Source organism: Cynocephalus volans, chromosome 1, assembly GCF_027409185.1.
Source record: "Cynocephalus volans isolate mCynVol1 chromosome 1, mCynVol1.pri, whole genome shotgun sequence".
NCBI lineage: Eukaryota > Metazoa > Chordata > Mammalia > Dermoptera > Cynocephalidae > Cynocephalus > Cynocephalus volans.
In genome coordinates, this window is record NC_084460.1 from 60894908 (window position 1) to 60922079 (window position 27172).

Sequence of the window (27172 nt, forward strand, 5' to 3'; positions counted from 1 at the left end):
CGCTCACTGGCTGAGCGCGGTGCAAATGACACCAAGCCAAGGGTTACGATCCCCTTACCGGTCACAAACAAACAAAAAATAAAATTAAAATAAATATTGAAAATGATCTCACCAATTAATTTCCAGTCACAGAAAGAGAAAAATGTCAAAATTTACTGAATGCCAAGTGTATATTAGGAACTTTCACCTTTGAGGTAAGTGGGGGGGGGGGGCAGCTGGACAGTACAAGGATCTGAACCCTTGACCTTGGTGTTACAAGGCCATGCTCTAATCAATTGATGAGGTAAGTATTATAATTACCATTTTTATACATAAGGAAACAGAAGCTCAGAGAATTTAACAGACCAAATATAAAAATGCTACTTAGTGGTGAGCTAGGCATTCAAATGTAGCTACATCTGCTGCTGCAACCCATGCATACCTTTTCCAATATTACCTAGCTCTGGAGATTTAGAAGCACTCAAATATAAATACAAAGTACAACACACACTTTATGAAGTCATTCATTCTACCAAAAAATTACTAAAATGTTTAAGGGCCAGAAAGGAGAGTAATGCGGGTCAGATTTTCCAAAATACTGAAGAGCTTCTGTGTCTAGGACTAAAGATTTGCAATAGGGAGAGAAATGTTACTAACTGTAGTGGACTGAATTATGTCCCCCCCAAACTCCCTGAAGCTTGAATTGTGTCCCCCAAGTTTTATGTATTAGAAACTTAGCCCACACTGTAACTGTTAAGAGGGTGGGAAATCCTATTATGGTAATTGTAAGGTGGGGCCTTGAAGAAAGGATTGGGTTGCAGGACCATGAAGTAGTGAATGGATTAAAAATGGTGGTCAGGGGCGTGGTTCTGAGGGCTTTAAAAGAAGAGGAGAGTCTGTCTGCTCTCTCTGCTTCCACCATCTTGCAATGTGAGACCCCTGGGTCACTGCTGCCACCACCAGATGGACTTTGGACTTCCCAGCCTCAGAAACTGTAAGCGATAAATGTTTTTCTTTATAATCACCCAGTTTCAGGTATTCTGTTATAGCAACACAAAATGGACTAATACACCAACGAATAACTGTATTCAAGTAGAAAAGTTGTGAACTTAAATCACTGCTAAAGACAAAAGACAAATACTTTTATGTATTAAAACTATGGTCAGGCAACTTACTTGTCACATAACTTATTACAGCAGCAGAGAAACTTTCACCATTCGAACAAAACACAATTAACATCTTACCAGCAAGTTTCAACACACATGAAATTCTTGGAATAAGGTTCTGTAGAAAACCAGGACAATCTGAAATCCATGCTTAAAAAACTTATTTTATGACATTTAATAAACATACTTTCATATTAAAGATTTCTAATCTGCAGGCTCCAACTAATTACTACTTTACCTAAAGACACTTGTAAAATTCCAAATTACATAAACATATTACATAAACATATTCATAAATGAAAAACTTTCTTTGATTAATATCATTGTCACAGTTATAAAGCTTTACAGTAATCTTACTATTCTTATTCTGAAATATAAAACAACTTCAATACTCAAGTGACATTTTTCCCCCAAAGCAATGCGAAAAGTATGTGGACTTATTACTTAGCAAAGAGAGCTCTGAATAAGCACCTTGAATAGTTAGTAAAAATATAATTAAAGGTTATAAATAAAAATTAAATATATTTACTAGGTCAAATAAAACTATGATGGCAAAATCTGTCTTTTTTAGTATTTTTCACCGACCAAAGAATGCAAGTTAAGCCACCAGCTTCCTAAATAACGACTTATTTTTCCCCTCAACCATTGTGATGAAAGCCAACTTTATATCAAAATTCTTCCCTCGAGTTACAGGAAAGATATTATAAAAATCTTCGTTAAGTTTCAAAAAAAAAAAAAAACCCAGGCTAAATATAAAACTTTAAGTCTCAGCACAAACTCTCGTCTATACAGTATTTTTACCTTCTTCTGGACAAGGAGACCAATTGAAAAGTATAAAAGTATCTTGCAGTAATAGAAGTTGGATGTCAAATGCAAATAAGATTAGGAAAAGAAAAATGCCACCAGGGAACAATTAATGTTTTCTTTTAACTAACAGTCACTAAACTTTTGTTTGAATTAAACAGATCTACAACACTGCACCACGTTCACAGGCAAAAAATACTGCCTGCATTAGCTCTCCAGAGTGTACATAAAAGTCAGCTGTATGCTCCCAAGAGGTGTTCTTTCAGCACAGGCTTTTTGTTCATACTCTAACGTCTTCCAAAGTTCCTGAACAGTTGTTATCTGTGTAGAAACTACTTTAAAACATTCTTGACAGGCTTTCTACAGTAACCCGTACTTTTTTAGTTTGATTTAATTAAGCAGATCCAATTACGGAATTCCCTAACAACCCGCCTCCTCCTTACTCCGGAAGGGCCACTAATCACAAGGGTCACAATCAAGTACCAACATTTATTTTCTTTCTGTTAAAAAAGGGAATACTTTCAGGGCCGGCCCGTGGCTCACTCAGGAGAGTGTGGTGCTGATAACATTAAAGCCACGGGTTCGGATCCTATATAGGGATGGCCGGTTAGCTCGATGGTTGAGCGTGGTGCTGACACCACCAAGCCAAGGATTAAGATCCCCTTACCGGTCATCTTTTTTAAAAGGGGGGGTGTACTTTCTAAGATCCTAAATATCTAGTTGCCAGAGGCAACTTAAAATTGGAGATAGGGAGTTAATGGACACGTGTGGAGTTAAAAGCAAACCGAGTAAGAATATAACTACTCCAAAGGAGCAGGACTTTGCCTATCAAGCTGTGGCCTTATCCCTCTTACAAATACCTATCTCATTCCACGATAAAATCAAGGCTAAACCTTCAGCTGTTTTACAGGTTCACGTTAATTTTCTGTGACCCTTCAACTAACCACTCAAAGCCACACTCCGTTCAACTCTCGGCTCCCCTCCTTCCACTCCCGCCCCAAATTTCAGTTTAAGGGCGTCCCTCCTCCAAACTTCTCATCTTACCCGTGGCCAGCCTTACCTACGTCTTCTCGTCGCCACCGGTTCCCAGTCAGGGCCTTAGTCCTACCATGCTCTCTTTTCCTGGTCAGCCTCAAGCTACAGTCCCCTCCCCTAAGGCTCCAGCCTGCCCCGACGAGCCCTCCTGAAGTTGATCCTCCCGGCCCCTCCAACCCGTCCCCAGGCGCCCCTCCAGGCCCCCAAAGCACGCAACGGCCGAGCCTGAAAATGGCGGAGAGTGCCGCCGCCTGCTGCAAGCGAGCGGTGCCGTGCCACCACCGCACTCACCGTCTAGCGTTGAGCAGACCTCCTAATGGTGGACAAAGCGTTAGTCTTCACTGTCGGAAATGTCTCTCCTGTTCGTATTCCTACGCCCCGCTCAATCTCTCTCCTCCAAAGGAGCAGCCGCCATCTTCCTTTATGAGCTTACAAGCGCACGCCCTTGCGTCATCACGCACCGGCGTTCGGTGCTACGCCATGCGCGCCTGGACCGCGGGCCTCCGTAAAGCTCGATCTGCGCATGTGCCTAGATGAGAGGCTGGGCCTGTCCGGATCCCCACGCGGCTTGGCTGTGTTAGTCCTTTGTTTCGTTGAGAGGAGGTGTGCGCTGCTTCCCGGGGAAGGGATGAGGTGAGGGCTTTCACGGGACTGACTTTCTTCACATTGTGCGCTCACCTGGATGCTCTCAAAAACACCCGTTTTACCAAATCTGGATTTATTTGTTCGAGAGCGGTGCGGCTGGTAGAATAGGCTATTTAACCAAGCCCACGAAGAGTCAAATTGTGGGCAAGGTATTTGACTTTTTTAATTAAGTCTGTTCATCTGTGAATTTAAGGAAAACACCTAGCGGAGTCGGGCACGTAATTAGGGTTTACGCGTTAACCGATGCCAGTTGTGTCTCTAGATTTATCTTCTTTCCTCACTTAAATTCAAGAGACTTAAGTTACAAAAACAGCTTTGTGGTACAGCCACTTTGGAAAACCGTCTCACAGTTTACACTAAAGTTAAACGTACGCCTACCCTGCGACCCGGAAATTCATTCTAAGAGAAACTAGTGCCTACGTCCACCAAAGGCATATATAAGAACGTTCAGGGCCGACCCCGTGGCTCACTCTGGAGAGTCCGGGGCCCTGGAAGGGCAGCCGCGCTCCTGCCGTGGGTTCGGATCCTATACAGGGATGGTCGGTTCGCTCACTGGCTGAGCACGGTTACAAAAAAGGACAAAAAAAAAAAAAAAAAACGTTCATAGCATTTTCATTCATAATAACCAAAAACTGGTAACCCAAATGTCCATCAGTAGTTGAATGGGTAAATTGTGGTACAGTTGTCCTCCAGCTTTTCGAAACTAATTTGACATGAGTCAGGAATCTTAAAAATATTTATAATCCTCTTCTAAATATCCTAACGATAGTCTCAGAAGTGTGAAAAAGATTTGTGTACAACGCCTACTACAGAATTTTAGGAGCACTTGGCAAATTCAGTCCCCATCCCAGGGTTTGCCCTTGGCTTTGGAAATACTAGAATTCCACTATTAAAGCTTCATCCCTGTGTGTCCTAAATATTTCTGTATTTCCGGGAATCCCGTTAGTCACATAGTCCTGGATTCAAATCTTTTCCGAATTTTTCATCTTACCTCTAATTTACTGGCTGCATAATACTAATTTTTCTGGGTTTGAACTTATTCCTTGGTAAAATGGAATAATATGGCTCAGTCTTCAAAGCAAATTGCAAATTTGACCACATCTCCTCTCCACTGCTATTATTTTAGTCCAGATATCAAAAGACTGTGCCTGCCATCTAGGTAAGAATTGCTCTTACATTTGTAAAGGGTTGTTTTTTTAAAAAAAGTAGAAAAAGACTAAGAATATGTGAATGAGATGATAAATTGCCCCAGAGCCTGAAATACTCTCTGAGCCTTTACAGGAAGTTTGTTGACCCCTACTCCAGTCCAAGCCATTTTTGCTTAACTCTTGCAACTGCCTCCTTCCTAACTGTCCTCCTTGCTTCCCCTTTTCATCTCAGTTTCCTCTTCCACCCAACACCAATCCATTTTCTACACTGCAGCCACAATAACCTGTTTAAAGTAAAAATTAGATCTTATTACTCTCCTTTCTTAAAACCCCGGAATAGCTTCCCAGTGTGTGGGGTATAAAATCCAATCTTGCACCATAATCAGGTCTACTTAACATCTGAAACCTCAGCTCTTGCTGACTTTGCCTGACTCAAGAAGCTCCCTGACTCAAAAAGCTCCAGCCACTTCAACTTTTTTTCTATGCACCCATATCCTTACCCCAACCCATGCATGCCTTTGCACTTAGTGTCCTCTATCCTGGTCTGGACTCTTTTTCCCCTGGATTTTCCCATAGCTGGATCCTTGGCAGCTCAAATAGCATCTCCTCAAAAAGACCAATCCAAAGCATTGTATCCAATGTATGAGTAGCACACATTCCCAGGCTAATCTTTTTTTTGTTTGTTTGTTTTTTGTTTTTGTTTTTTTTTTTTTTTTTTTTTTTGTCGTTTTTTCGTGACCGGCACTCAGCCAGTGAGTGCACCGGTCAGTCCTATATAGGATCCGAACCCGCGGCGGGAGGGTCGCCGCGCTCCCAGCGCAGCACCCTACCAAGTGCGCCACGGGCTCGGCCCTTCCCAGGCTAATCTAATGGGTACTCTATACACTTTGTTTAGTTAATAAAATATTAAATATTGAGAAGGATATAAGAGCATTAAGAGCAGGAGGGCCTGTCTTAGAGTGTTTTTTAAAATTCCCCAAGGGTTGTGGGGTGAAGTTTCAATTAGATAAGAAAAACACAGTTGCTTAACCACAAACACCTGGGCTTAATGGCCTCCCAACCTCTTAAATGCAAATAAACCTGAAAGTTACAGGATGTGTGTGTGTGAGTGTGATAGAGAAAAAGAAGGAAAGTATGAGAGATTCAGCAAAGGAGTACTCCAGGGCCATGTTACATTTCACAGTAAGATATTGAAATCTCAGATCCCGGTACTGGCCAGCTGCAAAAAAAAAGAAAAAAACTGAAATCCTTTGGTAAATAACCAGTGGCCCCTAGGTGTTAAATATTTTGAAAATCCCCCTGCTTGTTGAGGACTTGTTTACTGGTAGAAGCAAGTTTCTGAAAAAGCCAGTTTGTTAATCACTGCCAGACTCGGCTTGCCCTCTCACACTGAACAAATGACTCAAAAGTCCAAAAGTTGGCACAAGAATTGGAAGATTTACACAACCAACATCTGGAGGTGCTGGGAAAATATAGGAAAATGGTCAGGGCCCCTCAGATGTTCAGAATCTTGCCAAGCATTTGAAGTAAATATGCATGTGCACCCAGGTGTCCTGGGTTATGGACTTAAGTATAAAGGATGAGTGGCTCTAATCCATGGCCGCCCCTGACCCCAGGATGTTCCTGGGGAGACCGCTACTGATACTGGAGGCTGTTGCTGCCAATGCCCCCAGGATGCCCTGAGAGGCCACCGCAGCTGCTGCTTCTGCTGCTGTAAGCTATTGCTGCTGTTGAGAATTGAGCTCGTGTCTGCCAATGGCTCCCAGATCTTTCCCAATTACCTAGTGTGGACCTGTATGTGAGGGGTCTGGTGACCCAGTTTGTACAGTGGGTTTGAAGGATCAGAGCCCTAGCCCTGACATAACTAAAATAAACGTTTTGGCTTTAGTTATGAAATGCCTAGCCATACAATTAGCGTAGCTATTGCCTCAACCCGACAACTGGCATAGTCGTGTAGCTTTACAGGAGGATAACCAGGCTAAAATCATCCCACCTTCTGATGCCTGTTCTGGGGTTTTAAAGGGGAAGAAGTGGGAAGGTGAGGTAAGGGTTTTCTCCTGCAGGAAAACGGGGAAGCTAGTCACAGGATTAGCAGAGGGTCTAATCAGATGTCAGGGTCCCATGATGAGCTGGGTGCTTTGGCGTCATGGAATCTGCAGTTGGTGGACTGGTGAGCTTCAAACCCTTGATGTCATTTCAGGGGTTGAAGTTCTTATCTCCTAGGGAGAGCTGAAAGACAATAACCTTAGTCAAGCATCACTGGAACATAAAAATACCTGACTCATACCTCTAACGTGGATTCAATTTTCCTTTAAGCGAGAAGGTATGTTACTATTCAGCTAGGGTGCCTTGTCTTCTCTTGGATTTTCTGTTTGCAATTGTATTGCTAGGGCTAATTGGCTGGCTTGGCAATTCATAACTAAAGCCAAAGTGTTTCGTTATTTTAGTTACACTAAATATTCCATTTGTATTGTCCGGGCTAGGAGTTAGGGCCCACAGACCCTTCAAACCCATTGTACAGACTGGGTCCCAGAATGCTCACATGAAGGTCCACACTAGGTAATTGGGAAAGATCCCGGGAGCCACTGACAGATGACACAAGCTCAGTCCTCAGCTTCCTCAGCAGTGGCATCTTAAAGGAGATTTTGTGGCAGTGGCAGCCTCATCACCATGGGGAACCCCCGCCCCCGCGACATCCTGGAGGCAGTGGGGGCACATGGAGCAGAGCCATTTGTCCTTCATCCTCAAGTCTGATAACCCAGGACACCTGGGTGCACATGCGCAATTACATTAGACAATAACCAAGGAACACCTGGGTGCACGTGCATATTTACTTCAAATGCTTGGCAAGATTCTGAACATCTGAGGGGCCCTGACCATTTTCCTTCTCTTTCCCTACAGCTGTTGATTAGGGAGGTAAGGAAAATAAGAAAACTTTGTTTCAACCCCTAATTGTAGGTGCACAACATCTAAAGTAAACCAACACAAGAGGATATAATGAGAGATAGACAGAAATAAACCTTTGAGAAGGATCCTTTTGGGTCATGATTTCATCTATGGGCAATTTCAGCCATATGGTCAGTTTCTCAGTTCCTCTGTTAACCTCAAGGAATTGATAATTATTAGTTCCCAAGTTAATGGCTAACTGAAATTTATTGCTTGGTTTTAGTTACCCCAAAGATGGCCATTCTCTGGCTAAGGTCCCTTTCAAGTTCGGACTAGATCCTGAAGAATCCTAGGTTTTCCAACAGCTGCTCTGTGCAATATTGTATAGGGAGGCAAGCTATTACTATGATATAAATCAGCCCATTTTTATCCACCAAGAACAGGACATATTGAAAACATCTGCTTTCCCACTTCACAGAAGTATATACAACTGCCAGCCTCTTCATCTGATCCTGAAATGCAAATAGAGGTGATATTGAAAGCCTATGTAAAATGAGATGAAGGTCTGTGGGTTCCCCCACTGTGGACTTGCTGTGAAAGAATTAAGGACAATCCACCCCAAAATATGCCAATTTGATATATTGATTATTTCAAACTGAAAGTACTTGAGAAACTATGCTTGCAGAGAGTGCTACTGATGTATCCTTTCTACATGTAGCAAGCCATAAAAATTTGAGAAAGATGCCTTACCCACACCAGGGCAAGAGAATAACCCTATCACCAGAGACTGGTAATGGTTCCTGCAATGGACCTGTACATATAAGCTAACTGAGGAAACCTTTATCTTCCATAAGCTTTACAACCTCCTCCCACATACATCTCCTAGTGACTTCCCTAGAACTTACTGCCCCTAGCCCACCCAGATCCTTTGTTCTGTCATTTCTTCACAAATTTATCTTTCTTTATCTAAACAGTATAAAAGTTTTCTGAGCCAGCCCATGGCTCACTCGGGAGAGTGCGGTGCTGATAACACCAAGGCAATGTGTTCGGATCCTATATAGGGATGGCCGGTTAGCTCAATGGCTGAGCGTGGTGCTGACAACACCAAGCCCAGGGTTGAGATCCCCTTACTGGTCATCCTTTATTTTTTTATTTTTATTTTATTTTTTTTTTAATTTTATTTTGTCGATATACATTGTAGCTGATTATTGCTCCCCATCACCAAAACCTCCCTCCCTTCTCCCTCCCTCCCTCCCCCCCAACAATGTCCTTTCTGTTTGCTTGTCGTATCAACTTCAAATAATTGTGGTTGTTATATCTTCTTCCCCCCCCTGGTCATCCTTTAAAAAAAAGTATAAAAGCTTTCTGCTTTGGCCATTTCTTCAGGTATTCACTCTCTGGTGAGGGTGCCCATGTATATGTAAAATTATCAAAACTTGTATGCTTTTCTCCTATTGATCTGTCATGTCAATTTGATTCCTAGACCCAGCTAAAGATCCCACTTAAGACCTAAGACGGTAGGGCCAAGCCCGTGGCGCACTGGGGAGAGTGCGGCGACGCTCCCACCGCAGGTTCCGATCCTATATAGGAATGGCCGGTGCACTCACTGGCTGAGTGCCGGTCACGAAAGACAAAAAAAAAAAAATTAATAAATAAATAGGGAACATTTAAAAAAAAAAAGTCCTAAGATGGTAGAGATGAGCTTTAAACTCCCCTAAGGCTGTAAAAGGGAAGCGTGTGACTAGAAGAGACAACAGCAGGCTGGTACCATTAAGAGAAGGTGTCAAAGCTATGGAGTCCTGCTGCTCCTATCTATCCAGATGAGCCCATGCTGAACACAGGTCATGGGGGTGAGCTTCCCGAGTTGGTATGTCCACGAGGAGAAAGCACATTTGGCACCTTCTTATTCTCGGTGAAGTAAACTGACCTGGGTGAGAAGACAAGTTCAGTTCTCAAATGTCCTTTTAGAAGGGACAAATGCTTACCTCTTGTGTGTCTATTTACTCAAGTGTCTGATTTTTACTCCAAGTCTGGTTATTGTGGTTGTGAACCGCTTAGTTCCTAGAAAAAGCTTACCTACTTAATAGGTGTAAAGCTAGAGTTAGGGCTCACAGACCCCTCGAGCCTGTTGCACAGACGGGGTCACAAACCCTCCACACGCAGATCTATGCGCTAGGTAATAGGAAAAAGGTCCTGGGAGCCGGGAGTAAAAAAAATTAATAGGCTTTATTCAGAGCTAGGAACAGCCATTCTAGTAGTTTCTCTGAGAGTTCTGAGAAGCATCGTGGATCAGAGCTGTTAGTCCTTTATACTCAAGTCCCTAACCCAGGACACCTGAGTGCCCATACGCAATTACATTAAGTAGTAACAAGGAACATGCTCGGCAAGATTCTGAACATCTGAGGGGCCCTGACAATTTTCCTATATTTTCCCAACACTGTCACAACAGTCACACAACACATCTGATGTGTGTGGGCCCCCCACCCCAAGCAAGCAATCCTCAAGCAGCAGATACCAGCTGGGTGTCCTCTAATTCAATTCGATGACACTATCCACCTGGAAATAACATCAGATCCCACAGGTTGAAGACGAAGTCCCACAAGACTGCCCTTCACTTCTGATGCTAATTGCAAGTCCCAAGCTGTTTTACCTGTGCTTCTGACTACCTGGCTATAAATTGGGGTTCACATGCCCCCCTTTTTTTGTTAGCATATTCATTGGTACAAATCATCTTTATGCCCCTTATCCAATTTCTCCCCTTCCCCCTCCATCCTTCCCCTCCCTCTTGCCCCTCTAAGAACCATAGATTTGTTCTTTCCATCTGATACATCACTCTTGTGGGAAAATAGCCTAAGTGATTCATTTTCAAGAATAGCTTAACAAGGCTTGCTTGAGTAACTTGTGGTGTGACAACCCCTGCAAGTACACTTTCCCGGGGTGACTTCTCACGATGGTGGCTGGTCACCTTGTTCGTTTTACTTCCTGGTTCTTCTCCCTGCTCAGGACTTCTGGCAGGCCTTTTTCATGGGCTTGTCCCAAGCCCACTCCTTTCCACCAGAGGGAAGGATACAATAAATGCCTTATAAGGAAGTAATAAAACTTAGGTGATGTTTGGGAATATTGTACACCCCATAGTACTCAGCCAATGAGGAACTGGGGGAGGGATTTGTGCACTAGGGAATAAATTGCTCAATATAACCATTTCCAGCATGCCTGCCCAACAGACACCCAATCTTGCAAGACTGCCATTAAAGTCTTGTTTCACTGTACCTCGTGTCTCCGTGTCCATCCTTTGGCATTGGATGGGTGAGGGCATTTCTCACTCTAGAGTGTGCTTTGTGGAGAGAGAGGACCTCTTTTTTTTTTTCTTTTTTTTTTTTTTTGTCTCCACTGGTGCCTCTCCTTGTGTCAGTGCAGTTTAGAGTCTGGCATGCCATTTGCACAGTGGCTGTGACTGCTGCTATAGAGACTAGCTGCTTTTGTAGCCATGGCAATTGCAGTGGCTATGGTCGGCTACCCACATGAAAATGGTGTTTTTGGTGTGCTCTTTACCTGGTTGCTGCTGGGTTTGGCTTCCCCTGGCTCCATACTTCAGGCCCCAGGCTGGTGGTGGCAGCTTGCCTCACATCCCCCCTCCTTGAGTTTGATTAATTTGCTAGTGCGAACTCAGGGAAACACCTAACATATTTGGTTTATTATAAAGACATTGCATAGGGCAAGGTATGGGGGAAAGCGTGTGGCGTTTCCATGCCGTTCCCAGGCATGCCACCCTACAGGAGCCTCCGTGTGCTTAGCTATTCTGAAGCTCTCTGAATCCAGTCCTGTGTTTTTAAGACGGTCTCATTATGTAGGCGTGATTGGGGGGTGGGGCTGAAAGTATCAGTCATCTAATCATGGTTTGGTCTTTCTAGTGACCAGCCCCCACCCTGAAGCCACCTTGGGGAGGCAGCCATCAGTCATCTCAGTAGCATACAAAAAGACATTTATTAATTTGGAGATTCCAAGGTTTTAGGAGTTGTATGCTAGGAGGAAGAGCAAATATATACATATTTCACAATATCACAATACCCAAGAAAAGTACAAGTAGGGAGACTTATCAAAAAGGTACTGGATTCACTGAAAGAAGAACTGAACTTCCAAACCTTGGGAAGGGCAGGGATACAGGAACAAGTGAAACCAGGAGCTCAAATGCCATGTACATTCTCTTTCTCAGTCTTTACTTGGCTGTCCACATTAACTTCACTGTCATTACTTCCTACTTTCTTCCAAATAGCAAAGAACAGGTTTCTGACTGCACCTGAGTTTCATTATCTTCACACTCCTGCCAACTGAGAGGGATTGACTCAGGCTCTCTTTGGATCCAGATTCAGAAATCCCAGGGACGGACTTTCAATAATCAGGTTTGTGTCTGGCCCCCACCCTTGGAGGTGAAGAGGTGGGGTGTGGAACCACATGGTTGGACAGGGCAAGAAGATGGAGGTGGTGTTCCAGTTGAAGGGAAGAGGTTCCTGGCAGGTCTTATAAACAAAGGCACTCCCCCAAATTGATGAAGTATCATAAAAATGTTTATACTCTGACCTAGTGATTCCATTTTGGGAGATTATACTGTATGTCAAATATCTTGAATACAGAAAAAACTCTACATCCAGAGCTGATTCTCTTTCCAACAACAGAGAAATGGCATACTATGGAATATTACTCACCTATTGGGAAAATATAGGAAAATTGTCAGGGCCCCTCAGATGTTTAGAATCTTGCCGAGCATTTGCTGTAAATATCCTCAGGTGTTCCTTGTTACTACTTAATGTAATTGCGTATGGGCACCCAGGTGTCCTGAGTTAGGGACTTGAGTATAAAGGACTAACAGCTCTGATCCACGATGCTTCTCAGAACTCTCAGCTCTGAGTAAAGCCTATTAATTTTTTTTACCCCCGGCTCCCAGGACCTTTTTCTATTACCTAGCTCGTAGACCTGCGTGTGGAGGGTTTGTGGCCCAGTCTATGCAACAGGCTCGAGGGGTCTGTGAGCCCTAGCCCTAGCTCTAGGGCTACAGACAGAATAGGAGGAAGAAACTGAGTTTGCCATTTCTATATTCTCAGAGGTATCTAGCACTTGTAGTAGATTCAGATAGATAGCCCCAGGGCTTTCCAGGCAATCTGACTGTATTTTCCTTTTTCCTTCATCCTCCCATTCTCCAAAAGGACTAACTCATATTTCTTCATCTTTCAACGCTCACTTTCTGGTAACGACCTATTTATTGCTCTAGCACCGTTACAGTGTTGGGAAAATATAGGAAAATTGTCAGGGCCCCTCAGATGTGCAGAATCTTGCTGAGCATTTGATGTAAGTATGCACGTTCACCCAGGTGTTCCTTGGTTATTGTCTAATGTAGTTGTACGTGTGCATCCAGGCATCCTGGGTTATGGACTTCAGTATAAAGGATGAGTGGCTCTGATCCACAGCGCCCCCCACCCCCAGGATGCCCCCAGGGGGGCCATGGGGAGGCCGCTACTACTGCTGCTACTGCTGCTAGTGCCAGTGCCCTTGGGATGCCCTGAAAGGCTGCTGCTGCCCCTGCTGCTCTTGTTGAGGACTGAGCTCATGGAGTCTGCCAGTGGCTCCCGGGATTTTTGCCAATTACCTAGCATGGACTGTTGGGCCCACTTTTAGGAGCAAACATTATCTGTGAGCCACATGGTGCCTATGGGTGGAGGATGAAGATGGCGTCCACAGGAAGTAGGGAAGGCATAACCCAAGATAGCTCCAAAAGGTTTTTATTGGTCCTCCAGTATTTCCGCACTCGTGAACCCTGTGTGATCGCTATGCTCAACATATTAGTACAAAATGCATGCCCGCGTGATCCTTTAATTGATTGGTTAGTTCTTGGAAAGCCCCTACTTGCTTATATAAATTGCAGTGTAACGGCAATAAAGTGGAACTGCCCTGACAGAACCCCTGCCGCGTCTGAGTGTCTCTTTCACGGGACTGGTTTGACGGGCAGCAGGCTCACTTTTCCCCGAGATCCCTCGGTCCCAACCCTGGGGGTAATCCTGTTGGCTCCTTCTCCTTCTGGGTCTGCGGGAGGACCCCAGGCATGCCCCCGCAATGGACCTGTGTGTGAGGGGTCTGGTGACCCATTCTGTACAATGGGCTCTAGGGGTCTGTGAGCCCTAGCCCTGTTGTTAGTCATGTAGCTTTACAATTGGCATAGTTGTGGCAGGATTCTGGGTAGATAGAAGAGTCTGACAATTTGTGAAGCCATTGCAGGATTACGGGCAGGAAAAAGAGCCCGGCAATTGGCATCGTGAGTAGGATGCCAAGCAGGTAAAGAAGCAGAAAGCCCCTTGGGAGGGGGAGGAAATGTGGTTACCCTTGGGTGTGTAGTGCCCGGTGGCTGCTTTCCTGTTGACCGGGGTCTGGCTGTTGCTCACTGGACTGTTAGCCAACATGGACTGGAAACCCCATGAAGCAGCACAGTTTCGAGACTTGCAGCAGAAAGCAGACAGGTTGGAAGTGCGGGTACATGCCCTGGAGGCTGAAGTACTCCTGCTTCCGACACTAAAGACGTATGAGGAACCCAGTGGAGAGTGGTCATCTCCCCAGAGGGGAGATGGTGCATCTCCTGGCATGACCTGCTCATCAGAAAGTGTAGCATGAGCAGCCTATGGGACTGGGTGGACTGGTAGGCAACCCACAGGTGACCCAATTCACTACCTATGTCCTATCTGCCCAGGTCAAATTGGGCTTAGGGAAACAAAGTGGCAGAAACAGGGAGAGCCCCTGGCTGCTGCAGCTATGGGACCTAGAGGTGGATGGTGTAACCTGCTCTGGAGACAATGTAGTAAACGCATGCCACATTTGTCTGAAGGCAAATGGCTTACCAGGTGCCACTTAAATCCGAGAAGGTGGATGGTGTAATGTGCTCTGGGGAAGATGTGGTAAACACTTATTGCGTTTGTCCAAAGGCAGATGGCTTGGAGGGTGCCACTTAAACCAATGGCTCAGTGGGTGCCATATAAACCCAAGAAAGCAGAAGGCTCAACGGGTGCCTTATAAACCTAAGAAGAGTGTCAAATGCAGATGGGCAGATGACCCGAGGATGGGTGCCCCTGCAGAATTTCTAGTATGTTTTCACCTGGTGAAAGGGTGGAAAAGTTAGTCTCCATTACTATGCACCTGTCTCTGTGGCAGCAGTAATAGAATAGCTGCAGATATGCACAGGGGCAGGACAGCCACTCCTTGATGCACTGGGCGAATGCTAGAGAACTGCCCAAGACTGTGAGTGAATAGCCGGTATATGCAGAGCTGATTCAAGGGATTCAAGTGATTCAAGAGCGGGGGATGGGGCAGCTAGATGCTAATAGCCAAGACAATGGGAAAAGGCCCTGAGAGGATTTCAGAAGTTTGGGAGAGTGCCCCTCCCATCACAGAGGCCCAGGAGAACTGAGTTTCTCCAGAGGACAGACCTGGGGCGCCACTGACCTCGGGAAACTGCTCTCTGCATCCCAGCCGCTCTGGCTGGAGCAGCCCTGTCTCGGGCGGCCCCAAGTGTGATTCGTGTGGTAGCTCTGCAAAGCAAAAGCTGAAAACCTTGGTAGTGTTCAGGCTGTGTTAAGTTTGCAGGCTAGCAGAATGTGAGAGCAGGGAAGGCGTGGCAGCCTCCACCCGGATTTTGGAAGATGTATGAAAAAGCCGGGGGACTCAGAGATCTGCTGCAGGGTGGAGCCGCTGCAGGCGTCCTCTACTAGAGCAATGTGGAGCAGAAAAGTGGGCTCAGAGCCCCCACTGGGGAAATGTCTAGTGAAGACAAAATGGCAAGACTGCTGCCAGGAGCCCAGAACTGTGCAGCTGCTGGCAACGTGCAGCACTGGCCTGGAAAAGCGGCAGGCACCAGGGCAGCTCAAAGGGCTGCATGGGCTGCACCTGGCAGAGCTGTAGGAACAAGGCTGGCCAATGCTTTGGGTGGTCCAGATGCCCCAGTGTGCTTAATGTTTGTCCCACTGGGTTTCAGATTTGTTTGGGGCCTGTTGTTTTTCCTTTCCTGGTCTATTCCTCCTTTCTGGAATGGGAATGTGTACCCAATGTCTGTCCCACTATACCTTGGAAGTAGATAAACTTGGTTTTGACTTTTACAGATTCACAGCTGAAAGGAGTTTTGCTTTTGGTCTCAGATGAGACTGGACTTTTGAGTTGGTGCTGCAACAAGCTAAAGACTGTTGGGACTGTTGGGATGGAATGTGTAATATGTGAATGCAAGGGTCATTTATCCTTGCTAAGGGAACATTGTGGAAGATTCTGAACATGCAGATTGTACAGTGAGGGACCCTGAAGGGGTGGATTGTTGGGAAAATATAGGACAATGGTCAGGGCCCCTCAGATGTTCAGAATCTTGCAGACCATTTTATGTAAATATGCACATGCACCCAGGTGTTCCTTGGTTATTGTCTAATGTAATTGTGCATGTGCACCCAGGTGTCCTGGGTCATGGTCTTAAGTATGAGTGTGAGGACCGGCCCGTGGCTCACTCGGGAGAGTGCGGTGATGATAACATCAAGGCCACGGGTTCGGATCCTATGTAGGGAAGGCCGGTTGGCTCACTGGTTGAGCGTGGTGCTGACAACACCAAGCCAAGGGTTGAGATCCCCTTACCGGTCATCTTTTAAAAAAAATAAAAAAAGGATGAGTGTGGCTCTGATCCACAGTGCCCCCCACCCCCAGGATGTCCCCGGGGGTGCCATGGGGAGGCTGCTACTGCTGCTGGAGGCTGTTGCTGCCGGGGGCCCCCTGAGACCCTCCGAGAGGCCACCCCCACCGCCACCGCCAGGGCCAGGGCCAGGGCCAGGGCCAGACCTGTAAGCTGCTGGACCTCTAAGCTGCTGCTGCTGAGGACTGAGCTCATGTCACCTGCCAACAGTTCCTGGGATCTTTCCCTATTACCTAACATGGACCTGTGTGTGAGGGGTCTGGTAACCCAGCCTGGCTTGTGAGGGGTCTAGTGACCCAGTCTGTACAATGAGTTTGAAAGGTGTGAGCCCTAGCCCTGACAATACAAATGAAAACTTAGCATAACAAAAATAATGAAACATTTTGGCTTTAGTTATGATTTGCCTTGACAACTGGCATAGTCGCCTAGCTTTACACATGGTTATGAAATGCTCCATGCCAAAGCTTGGAGACACGGATGTTTGGTAAAATGAACACACTGCAGATGAAGGATAGTTAGGCTCAGTAGACACTAAGGGATATCTGTAGTTAAATGAACCTACTTACACTTGTCTTTGCAGGACCAAATCTACCAGCCTACATGCATGCCTGTGTGTACATTCTCTGTCTTCTTACCTATTAAAACAGAAAACATCTCTGCTCCTGTCCAACTTCTCTACTTAGCCACGGACGCTATTTCTTCTCTCCTCTGTTTGTTTTGCTGCTGCAATTATATTCCATCCCATACAGAGAATTTCTCAGCCCCCAGGTCATTACCATTAGCATACAAACATGCACCAGGAAAGAGCCTATCTTGACCCCCATATCCCTGCCAGCTCTGCTCCACAGCTTTTCCCTTCATACAGCCTCCTACAACCTTCTCTACACAGCTCCGTGCCGACTTCCCAGCCTACTCTACTTTTCTGTTTCTCCCAAGTTACTCCAAACTTGGGGCCATTGTGCTTTGTCCTCTTTCTGCCCAGCAGGTTCTGCTCCAGCTTCACAGGACTCACTCATCACTCAGGCCTCTACAGAGAAGCCTCTGCCCAGTCAACCTAACGTAGTCCTCCTAGTCACTCATTGTTAACCTGCTTTCTTTTCTTCATGCATTTTATTCCTACTGGAAATTATCTTGTTTGCTTAATTATCTTCCCTTACTAGACCTAAACTGTAAGCTTCCTGAGAGAAAGGATATTGTTGGTCTTTCCCATCCCTGTGTCCTTGGAACCTAGAACCGTGTCTGAGCTGATAGGTACTCAGTATATGCAAAGGTACTTTAAAAAGTCCATGGAAAAATAGAACTAAAAGATAATAAGAATCTTTCTATGAACTTTTTATTTTCTGAACAGAATGGGCCAACTCAGTCACAGTAACTGCTGATCTCTAGCAGAGCAACCCACAGACACAGCACTGATTTTTTTTTTCCCCCACATAATCAGGGGTGAAAAATATACAGCTTGTTTTTGAATCAAACCCACAATTTCCGCAGTTTAAAATGTTTCACTGCTAATATGGTCCTGGTAGAAATTATGCAGTTTTCCTTAAAAAAAAAATTTTTTTTTTAATTTCTTAAGACACTAAATCATCAATCTGGCATGTAACTTCTGAGCACAAAGCAGCTCAGTTCACTTAAAAATAAAAGAAATTCCTATCATCTGTTTCAGTAGAACATGAAAGGAGAGTAGTGTGGGGAACCCCTGCTTTGGTATGGACAGTCACTGCCCCTTGACCCAGACTGAGATCCTCACTATCAGCTGGTGTTTCTCTCAAGATGAAGTCGGATGTAGGAAGTCTCTCTCTCATGAGCAAAATTTGGTGTCATCGTTTATGCAGGGCATGTGCCATGTCTTCTTTTCCCATTCCATCCTTCTGCACATCTGCGTAACAGACATCCCTAGGTTCTCGCGTGTGATCCTTCAGGTCCCGCCAGCTCTGCCTGATGGAGGAAGTCCCGAAACAAGAACTCGGACATCAGATCTTCTTGTCAGAGGTCCATTCCTCTCACCACCGGGCCACCCACTCCTAACTCCATAAATCCCGGGGACTCCACACGAAGCCGACACTGGCCACAATCATAACCATTCCTTCCATAAATTGCATCCTCAGCATCTCGGGGGTCCTCAAAGTGCATGAAGGTGAAGGTCACTAGGCCATGCGGGGTCTTGAGCTCGATCCTCGTGGATGCGGCGGTACTTGCAGAACAGGTCCTCCAGGTCCTTCCCGCTCACCTCGGTCGGAAGCTTAGACCAGCCCATCGCCCTAGCCGCACCCCCCACCACAGCCCGGGCTCCCCGCAGCATCCCCAAGGGCTCGGGGGCGCCCAGCAGTGCTGCATTGTGGCAACGCGAGGCAGAAGCAAAGGGCCCATGAGCTTTTTGAAGTAGCCTCGTATTTATCCAACTAAGTAAAGCCATGTAGAATGTGGCTGAGACATAGGTTGAGAAAATAGCAACTATCTCTGCAGAGAGTTTAGAGGAGTTTTGACAGCGGAGAGCATGGCTGGGTGAAGTCCTGAAGGACCAGAAATCATCACGTGGGGAAGAGGGGAAGGACATTCTAAACAGAGGGCCTGCTCTGCTTGAGGCACGCGACAGTGGGCTGGCCAGTTGCTCAGCTAGTTAAGAGTGCGATGTTATTTTATTATTTATTTTTTAAAAGCTGACCGGTAAGGGGATCTCAACCCTTGGCTTGGTGTTGTCAGCACCACGCTCAGCCAGTGAGCAAACCGGCCATCCCTATATAGGATCCGAACCCGTGGCCTTGGTGTTATCAGCACCGCACTCTACCGAGTGAGCCACGGGCCGGCCCAAGAGTGCGATGTTATAACACCTAACATCGAGGGTTCAGATCCCCCTACCGGCCAGCTGAAAATTAAAAAAAAAAAAAAGGCTACACTGACTGGTTGGTTTCAGGCTCCGTTAGAAATTCACTGTGGCTGACTTGAGGAAGGACAGGTAGGATGCAAAATTTTCTCGTATATTCACTGAACCCCTGACAACAAAGAAACCTAGAAATACTGTATTGATGGAACATGCCTACCACCAACCCAACCCTCCCATTCCCCTATGGTAAAAGCCAACGTATAGTTGAGCTTCCACGGACGCATGGGGAAACAAACTCAGAACTGAAAGCCAGAGTTGTCAAGTTCAAAGTGCTGCTGCAGCAACCTTGAATGGGGTCAGAGAGGTGGTATCAGGTCTGACTGGCTAGAGGCTTCAGTTTATCCTCCAGGTGGTCTTGAGGCTGGGCATGCAGTAAAGTGGCACTGAGCTCTCCTGCAGAAAGCTGGGAGCAGGACTCTGCTCACAGGTCCAGGGAGACAAGGCTACATATCACTATCCATGGTTCTGAGTGGGAAAAAATATCTCCCCTCAGAAATCAAAATTTGAAACTTGTACTACCTGTTGTTTTAAATTTAAACTTATAGTTAGAATGCAGCCCTGTAACACCAAGGTCAAGGGTTTGGATCCCCCGTACTGGCCAGCCTCCAAAAGAAAAAAAAGTTTTTAAATTTATAGTGCCAATGTTGTGTGGGAATCCCTAAGGTGAGAAATTATTTTAAGAAATATTTCTAGGCCATTGATACTACAGGCCTAGGAGAAGTGCAAACTCCTCTGTAGAAACATTTTGACAACCCAAGCTGTGCACAGTTTCACGGTGAAAGCAATCCGCACTAAAGATCAAAATAATTACAAAACAAACGAAGAACATACAAGAACTTGAGGTAACCAAACCATATAAAATATATATAAAATAAGTATATCTAAAATTATAAAAGAAGGAACAGAAATCTTGATGAAAGAATCACACACACACACACACACACACACGAACAGGGCTGGCTGGTTAGCTTAATTGGTTCGAGTGTGGTGTTATAACACAAAAGTTAAGGGTTCAGATCCCCTTACCAGCCAGCTGCTCCCCCCCCAAAGGAACAGAATGACTTGGAAAAAACTAAATTGAATATCATAAAATAGACAATGATAGTTAATAAAATTGAAAACTCAATGGATAGGGCTGGGATGTGCAGGAAAAGGAGAGAACAGGGGGCGTGACTGCTAATTGGTACAAAGTTTCTTTTGGGGATAATGGAAAATTCTAAACTTAGATTGTTGTGATGGTTGCACAACTCTGTAAATTAATATTAAAGACCATTAATTTGTACACCTCAAATGAGTGAACTTTGAGGTACATAAATTATATTTCAATAAAGCTGCTAAAAAAACCTCAGTGGATACATTAAAGAGCAGGTTAGGCACGACTAAAGAGGTAATAATGATTGAAAAAACGGATTCAAAGAAATCACTCAAAATACAGCACCAAAAAATAAAAAGATGCAAATTATGAAAGAGAGGCTGAGATATGGCGGAAAGAATAAGAAAGTCAAATACAGATCTAATGAAAGTCAAGAAGGAGACAAGAGGGAGAATGGAAAATCTGCAGTTCAAGTGACAATGACTAATAACTGTCCCAAGTCACAAAGACATGAATCCACAGATGGAAGAAGCGTAGTAACTCTCAAGTAGGATTTTTAAAAAATGAATCCATACCTAGACACTTTACAGTGAAATAGTAAAACAAAAATCATAAAAGCAACTAGAAACAACAGATTACAGAGGAAGAATAGACTGTCAGATTTCTTATCAGCAACAGGTCACAACACAATAGAATAACAGTATTTTCAAAATACTCTGGAAAGTTAATGTCTAGGTAGATTATGGAATTCCTACAACTACTACTCAAAATGAGGATGAAAGGCACATTTTTGGTCAAGAAAGACTGAGAGGGCTGGCTGGTTAGCTCAGTTAGTTACAGCATGGTGTTATAGCACCAAGGTCAGTGTTCAGACCCTCCCACCTGTATGCCAAAAAACAAAAGAAAGGCTGAGAATGTTTACCCTGATGTTCTTATTCAAAGAACTAACAAATAAGGAGCTTTGTGAAAAAGAAAAGTGAACCCAGGGAGCAGGAGGGATACAGAGAGCAACACTGAGCAGTAAGTTGATGAATATGTGGGTAAAGGTAAGCATTGACTGTAAAACCAGTGAACGTGTGTGTGTGTGTGTGTGTGTGTGTGTGTGTGTGAGAGAGAGAGAGAGAGAGAGAGAGAGAGAGAGAGAGAGAGAGAGAGAGAGAGAGAGATATGGGGGGAGTGGGGATGATTAGAATTAAAGCATTCTATTGTCCTTGTAGTATTTAGGAAGGTAAAAACACTTTATTAATAAATTATGACTATTAAAAAATGTAAGGGTAGCTGCTAAAAGAACATAGAAGGCACAACTTTCAAAATAGTACAAGAAAGATGAATGCAAGGGAATAAACAACATTTACTCCACTGGAAGGCTGGAAAAGGAAAACAGTAAACATAGAAAAAGCATGGAAACAGGAAGTAGGATTTTTTTCTTTTTCTTATCTTGCCCTACTGAGGCTGTAAACTCTGGAAGAGCTGGCATTGTATCTTGTTTCTGTATCCCAATGTGTCTAAGACAGCAACTGACATGAACTTGCTCATTATATGGCAATATGGGGTACTCCTTTTTACATTTTTTTATAAGCAAAAAATCACTTCCTTCTGGGTGGGTTAGTTGGCTCAATTGGTTAGTGCTTAGCCTTTTAACAGCAAGGTCAAAGGTTCTGATCCCCATACCAGCCAACAGAAAAAAAAAAAACAACAAAAAATGGACTCATTCTAAATACCTTTTTAACCAATAAGATTGAACATTTCCCTGTTAATTTGGTAATAATTGGTTTTACAGCCATGTCCTTTGCCATTTTAAAAATTGGGGTCTTGATATTTTAAAATTTATTTTAAAAATAAACATCTTCACTCTTGCCCGTCTTTTCCGCTATTACTCTTATCAGTCTCTTGAAATATCTTTTTAAAAGTTAGTGATTTTATTAAAGTTTTAAATTTCCACATCAAGCCTTTCCATCTTTTATTTCTTCTACAATGCTAAGTTTAAAAAGTACTGTTTTTCAAATATCTCATAACTTGGAGTTGCCTTTGAATATGAAGAAGTGTTAAATTCTGTATTAATAAGGAGAATGCATTTAAGACATACATAGCCACAGACTGGTTTTTATATTCCTCAGGAGACAAAGGTTGGTCTGAATTTACAGGGACATAAGTCTGTGAATCTGGAAATATTCCTGTGTCTGGTCCTCATTTATTAGAATTATAAAATATGAATACTGGAAGTCTTAAAAGGTGAAACATCTTGGTTTTGTTTTTTAAATTCAACATATGAGTTATTGGCCTACTGAAAAGGTAAAATTAACTAGGAAAGAGGTTCTCACCAAAAGTTTAACTATTTCCAAATGTTTCCTTAAAATAGCTTTAAAGAACATCAGTGATAAAGGAGCAGACTTTTTTTTTCTTTGGAGGCTGGCCATACGGGGGATCCAAACCCTTGACCTTGGTGTTACCAGCATGAAGCAGACTTTTAAAAATAGAACTTATGTTATACAGAAAAACAGGACTCAGTAATTTATAGAAAGTGTCATACATTCTTTAGACTTCAGAATTTGGAGAACCTGGGCCGGTCCGTGGCTCACTTGGGAGAGTGTCAAGTCAAGGGTTAAGATCCCCTTACCAGTCATCTTTAAAAAAAAAAAAAAGAATTTGGAGAACCAAAAAATTTTGGTTCACAGTGGCCTGCAGGACATTTTTGTATTGGGAGCTGAGAGCTGTACTGTTCAATACAGTAGCCATTAGCCACATGTAATTATTAAAATTTTAAACAACTTAACTAAAATTTAAAATCCATTTTCTTAGTCACACTAGCCTCAAGTGCTCAATGGTTACATGTGGCTAGTGGCTACCACATTGGACAGTGCAGATACGGAATATTCCCATCTCACAGAAAGTTCTGTTGGACAGCTTTTGCCTTACAAATCTTCATTTCAGTACATTCTTGCTTCTCCCTGTAGCTCCACAATGACCCTTCTCAAAATGGGGGCTGTGTATTTACTCAATAAACATTTACTAGTAAGTACCTACTAAGTGCCACACAAAGGGAAATGAGGCACACAGCTGAAGTTTTGTTTTGTTTTTTTTTTAAAAGATGACCGGTAAGGGGATCTTAATCCTTGACTTGCTGTTGTCAGCACCACGCTCTTCAAGTGAGCCAACCAGCCATCCCTATATAGGGATCCAAACCCGTGGCTTTGGTGTTATCAGCACCACACTCTCCCAAGTGAGCCACGGGCCGGCCCTAGATACAGCTGAAGTTTGAACACTGCTTCAGGTCTGGTGCAGCACAGCAGCCCTGCCTTCACTCTGCTGTTACTCTTTGCCCATTCTCCCCATCTAATGCCAAACTGCCCTCCTGCTGATGGAATAAGACAGGATCCACATGTAGGTACATTTTTTTTTTTTTTGAACTGGCTAGTAAGCACATCTGAACTCATGACCTTGGTGTTATAAGGCTGCACTCTAACTGAGCTAACCAGCCAGCCCAAGACACAATTATTGATCACTCTACTTAGGACCTGCAATCTGTCTAGGCATATTTTCCATCCAGGGGTTGCATATGGGTATTTTTGTCCAGTCAGACAGAGCTCCTTACAGAAACTTAAGGGCTGTAACCACATATATTTCTTCAATATTTTTCACCACAAATGTCAGTCTAAATCGTTAATGACAATTGCTTTTGTCTAACACTAAACTGTATCAACACTAGGACTGGCCCTTTACCCAGAATTCTCCTCAGGGGAAATGTGACTATGAAATGGATATTAAATAACAGGAAATTCTTTTTTTTTTTTTTAAAGGTGACTGGTAAGGGGATCTTAACCCTTGACTTGGTGTTGTCAGCACCACGCTCTCCCATGAGAGCTAACTGGCCATCCCTATACAGGGATCCGAGCCTGTGGCCTTGGTGTTATCAGCACCACAGTCTCCCAAGTGAGCCACAGGCTGGCCCAATAACAGGAAATTCTTACCAATGTTCCTAAGGGCAATCAGTGCTAGTTACAGAGGAAAGTGTATTTCAAGTCATACTCAAGTATTTCAGAACAAAGTGTCATGCTGTCTGCTTTCAAATGCTTCCTAGCAACAAATATATACAGATATAGCAAATATTACAAATGTTATCTCTTAAGTCTAGGTGGTAAACACATAGGTGATCAATGTACTAGTCTTAACTTTTCTGTTTAAAATTTTTCATAACAAAAAGTTGAAAAAATACCTCATACCACTGGTCTATCCTGCAGGTTTTAATGGTTTTTATAAATAAGCTTAAAAAATTAATAGTATCACTAAGAATGGCTTAGTGATGCTCAACCCTTAGGTCTAACACACACCCCAAAATTCGTATATTGAAATTTAATCACAAATGTGATAGTATGAAGAGGTAGTGCCTTCAGGAGGTGATTAAGTCAAGAAGGTAGAGCTCTCATGAATGGGATTAAAGCCCTTATAAAACAGACTTCAGAGAGCTGGTTGGCCCACACAGCATTAGTCCAGGGGAAGCAGCAACAAGGCACCATCTTGGAAGCAGACAGCAAGCCCGCAGCAGACACCAAATGTTCCAGGGCCTTGTTCTTGGACTTCCTAGCCTCCAGAATTGTGAGAAATAAATTCCTATTATTTATTTATTTGTTTGTTTTTTGTGACCGGTAAGGGGATTGTAACCCTTGGCTTGGTGTCGTCCGCACCGCACTCAGCCAGTGAGTGCAACGGCCATCCCTATATAGGATCTGAACCCACGGCGGGAGCGCCGCTGCGCTCCCAGCACCGCACTCTCCCATATGAGCCACGGGGTCGGCCCCCTATTATTTATAAATTACCCAGTCTTAAGATATTTTGTTATAGTAGCAGGAAAAGACTAAGGCAGTAGAATTTTAAGAAAAGGTTCTTCTGGTTAATTTAGCTTTCTGCTGAAGTGAAGGTTTGACAACACAACCTCTTTTTGTTTTGTTTCAAAGTATTCCCAAATTCTAGGGCCGGCCCGTGGCTCACTTGGGAGAGTGTGGTGCTGATGACAAGGCCACAGGTTTGGATCCCTATATAGGGATGGCCGGTTAGCTCACTTGGGAGAGCATGGTGCTGACAACACCAAGTCAAGACTCAAACAGGTACAATGAGCCTGACAATCTCTCACAGATGATTAAAGATTTTGCGGGGTCTCCTGCTGACTATTCTGAATAGCAAGATACTGTTCAGGACTGTAAAGATCAGTCACTGTCCAGCACAATAGTTGACCAGGCTTTGAATCTATACCACAGCATGCAGTTGCTTTAACAAGTAATTCCTTAGTATGAGTTGCTATTTTTTAAATCTGCTTTTAATGATAATGCTTGATAACTACGATTAGCGCCTAACTATACGCCAGATGCTTTACACTTTCAGGTAGCTTGCATAACTCCTGGCACATAGGTGGGCACACCAGTAAAGATGGTGGCATTACGCTATTTTGCCACCTAGCATATACCTGCATTGTAACTTAGGGTTGACTGCCAACTCTGTTCTTTGCATTCCACTGCTTTGTACCAACTGGCACACATTACCTTCTCTCCTAAAAAACAATTCTGCAGACTTAAGAAGTAAGCAATTTGGTTTGTTTTCACAGTCTGAATACCAGTATCAGTAAGCATGCTACCAAATTCTTATACTGCTTTCTGTGAAGCAAGCTGACATCACTTACCTACACTTGCTCATCTGCCTGAGATGCCAATAACAGCTAACATTTATTGGGATATACTATATGTCAGACACCTCTTGGCTCTTTATAATAATTTTCTCATTCAATCCTTTGAAAACATCCATGGGGTATATATGATTATTATCCATATTTTACAATTGAGAACATTAACGAGGCTCAAAGAAGTAAAGTTGACCAGGGATAAAAAGATTATTTCCTCTCAACATTGATCAATACTTGTTACTTACAAACCATGTTATTTCAGAAATTAAAAGAATTTATAAGGGCTGGCCTGTGGCTCACTCGGGAGAGTGTGGTGCTGGTAACACCAAGGCCACGGGTTCGGATCCCTACATAGGGATGGCCGGTTAGTCCACTTGTGAGAGCATGGTGCTAACATCACCAAGTCAAGGGTTAAGATCCCCTTACCAGTCATCTTTTAAAAAAATTAAAAAATAAAAAATAAAAGAATTTATAAATAAGAATACTCTATTTTTGCCTTAGTCAGTAGCTGACATAAAACTATCATGACATTTATTTATTTATCTATCTTTTTCTTTTTTTTTGACAGCTGTCCGGTACAGGGATCAAACCCTGGACCTTGGTGTTATCAGCACCATGCTCTAACCAACTGAGCTAACTTGCTCAGTTTTGACTTTTAAAGCCAACTTTGTTCTTTCCCCAACTTTTTCCTTGGATCATGAATTCATGTAGAGCCAAGCGCCCAAAATTAAAACCCCCAAACTGTGAAGAAAACAGGCACATTTCTCTTTGGGAAAATCAAAGCTAGAATGTTTAGCTATTGGTATTTCCCCTACCTAGCCACAGACTGAATGATTTCACTGTAGCAACTCAGGAAGAAGGAGACTCCCTGCTTCCAAATTACCCCCATCATAGAACACCTATTATAGAAGGGCAAGCCAAAGGTTTGACAAGATGCCCCAAGGGGAAACCTCAAAGTGTTCAGACCTTCAAGTCTGGCCTACACAGGAAGCATCTTTTTTTTTTTTTTTTTTTTTTTTAAGGGTGACAAAATGAGTTCTTCAGGACCACTTACTCCAAATTCACATTCTGCAAGGCAGCCCAAGAAAAAAAGGCAAAGTATCTGTCTACCTCAAGGCGATGGGCCCACAAAACTTAGACGTCGTTCCTAGGTGTGACTG

The 27172-nt window shown here is 43.8% G+C and overlaps 1 protein-coding gene and 1 pseudogene across 4 annotated transcripts in view; both read right to left on the reverse strand.

Moving 5' to 3' along the window:
• WDR33 (WD repeat domain 33) overlaps positions 1-3410 on the reverse strand; it is a 103374-nt gene extending 99964 nt beyond the window's left edge. For all 4 annotated transcript variants that reach the window (XM_063092806.1, XM_063092830.1, XM_063092824.1 and 1 more), the window contains exon 1: positions 3276-3410. The gene's annotated coding sequence lies outside the window, so the exon portion shown is untranslated. The remainder of the gene's footprint in view (positions 1-3275) is intronic.
• A 14314-nt stretch (positions 3411-17724) lies between these two features.
• LOC134374010 (serine/arginine-rich splicing factor 9-like) lies at positions 17725-27164 on the reverse strand (annotated as a pseudogene).
• Between the last annotated feature and the right edge of the window lie 8 nt (positions 27165-27172).